Source organism: Colobus angolensis, unplaced genomic scaffold (assembly GCF_000951035.1).
Source record: "Colobus angolensis palliatus isolate OR3802 unplaced genomic scaffold, Cang.pa_1.0 Scaffold209, whole genome shotgun sequence".
Classification (NCBI taxonomy): Eukaryota; Metazoa; Chordata; class Mammalia; order Primates; family Cercopithecidae; genus Colobus; species Colobus angolensis.
The window spans coordinates 321,855-324,145 of NW_012115255.1; the positions used below are offsets into that span (position 1 = coordinate 321,855).

General features: G+C 61.9%; 1 pseudogene; it reads right to left on the minus strand.

Moving 5' to 3' along the window:
• The window catches only part of LOC105512043, a 104,752-nt pseudogene that overhangs the window by 43,961 nt on the left and 58,500 nt on the right, over positions 1-2,291 (minus strand).

Here is a 2,291-nt window from a genome sequence, read left to right on the forward strand (position 1 = left end):
CGGCAGAGGAGGCAGGTTGACCCTGCAGACATTGAGCTCTGTGGCGAAGGTCCTGGCCTTCTGATAGAAGAGCGACTTCTCGCGGTCCAGGAGGAAGTTGTGGGAGATGGTGGCCGGCCGCGTGTAGGTCTTCAGCTGTGCCCTTCTTGTTGCCCAGGTCCATGGTGGCTGCCAGTGCCAGCTGGTAGTGGACCCGGCTGCATCAAACCATTCCTGAGGGGGACAGGCCATGCTCAGCAAAAGGGGGACTCGGAGCCTGTCTTCCCAGAGGCTGTTCCTGTCTCCAGGTCATTCCACATGTCCAGCCAATGCTGGCTCACCCCATGAGCCCCGAAGCCTGTGACACTGCTGTGGTCTCAGCTGCAGGAGGTGGGGACAACCCTGAAACCCCTGGAAGCCTTCCTGACTATCCCTATGCTCCACTCACCCCAAGCCTCTTGCCCCAGTCCCACCCTCTCTGCAGGCAGTGGCTGCTTTCCCCATGGGCCGAGGACAGGGCAGATCCTGCCTGCTCTGAGAGTTCCATGTAGGACCCGTGGCTCCAAGCCACAGCAGGGGCACAGCGTTGAGTGACCCAGGCTCCCCTCTGGCCCCTGTCCATGCTGACCATTTCCAGGCCCTCCACGGGCCAGGCCAGGTACAAAACCATCTCACAGGTGTCCTCCCTGGCAATGTTCCCTGAAATATTGACAAAGTGTGACTCCCCAGGCATCCACTCCCATTTTCAATGCATCTTTGGCTCAAACTCACCATCCCTGGGTTGGGATGCTGCCTCCCAGACCTCCACCTTGACCCTCCCATCTCCCCCCCGGCTTCTCCCCAGGCGCCTCCTCCACATGGGGGACACCCAAGGGACCTCCTCTCTAAGACCCAGGCCTGGTCTGTCCCTCTTTACCATCTCAAGATGGCTCCCAGGGCCAAGGACAAAGTCCAAGATGCAACAGTCCATTCCCTCACTGCCCCGCCCCACACATGGAGCAGGGGCGTGAGAAGACCCTGAGTCACCGCCGCTGCTCGTCCAATGCCCCCTGGCCCAGCGCAACACTGGACTCTGTGCTGGGTGCATGGCTGAGCCTAACATCCTTGCTCCCAGTCTGAGGGACCTGGGACTGAACACTGACCACAAAGGTGGCCCGGGCTGTGGCAGAGGGAAGCCCAGGAGCCTGTGGGGGGCCCAGGAGGCCCCTGACTCAGCCGGGAGTGGGAGGCAAGGGCGTCCTGAAGGGGTGAGGGCATCCTAACTAGACAGGAAGGAGCCAGCCAAAGCATGTGCCTGTGTGCACGTGTACCTGTATATGTGGTTGTGTGTGCGCCCCTGTGTCTCTGTGCATTTGCGTGTGCATTTCCATGTGCCTGTAGTGTGTGCAGCAGCTAGTGAGGGGCAGGCTGAGCCAGGACACACCTCATCCACCCTATTCCAGGGCTCACTCTCACGTGGAGACTAAAGGGGACCCCATTTTAGAGGCAATCAGCAAGGAAGCCCCTTTACCCTGCCTCTCCGCCAGCCTTCCAGCCCCCATCCAGCCCAGCTTTCTCTCCCACTCCTCTGGGCCTGGGGTCCAGAGTTTCCTATACAAGGAGGAGGGTGTGGCCTTGGAAAGACAGCCGCCCTTGGGGAATTCCAAGGGGGCCTCCCTGTGGGAAGCTGGCCTGGGCTGACAGCACTGTCAGGATGAGGCCCAGAGGGCTGTGCAGGAGAAGGAGGTGAAGGAGGCCTCTGCACCTCGACCCCAACCATGGACTTTGGCCTCTCAGGTACTACTTGGCCCATTCCTTCCTCCTGGGCAGGCGGAGTGGGCGGCAGACTTGATCAAGAGAGATGACGGGCCACTTCTGGGAGGCCTGTCCCTTGGTCACAGGTGATCCCCTGAGCGGTGAGCAGCGTCCCTCTGGGCCTGACACCTGGCACCTCCCTGTCAGGCTGGGACTTGGGAAGCCACGGGGACCGCTTCTGACCACCAGGTGTCGCCAGCACTGGGCGGGGGCCTCCTGGGCAGCCCAGGTCTGTGGTGAGGGATACGGGGCGGGGTCTTAGGGCTGCTCCAGCTCCTCATGTTGTTCTAAGGCCCCCAGGATCTCGGTCCCTGGACTGGAGCGCCCTGGCCCCTCAGCCCATAAGGAACTGATGCGGTGCCAGTGCGATGCGGAGGAGGGGTGGGTGCCTGCTGGGCAGAGGGGTGGAGACACCCCAGGTCCGAGTCTGCCAGTCCCAGCTCTCCACCCCTGCAGGGCTGGGAGCAAAGGGAGCACAGCACCTCCCCTCGAGACAGACCTGACCCAGCAAGGTCTCA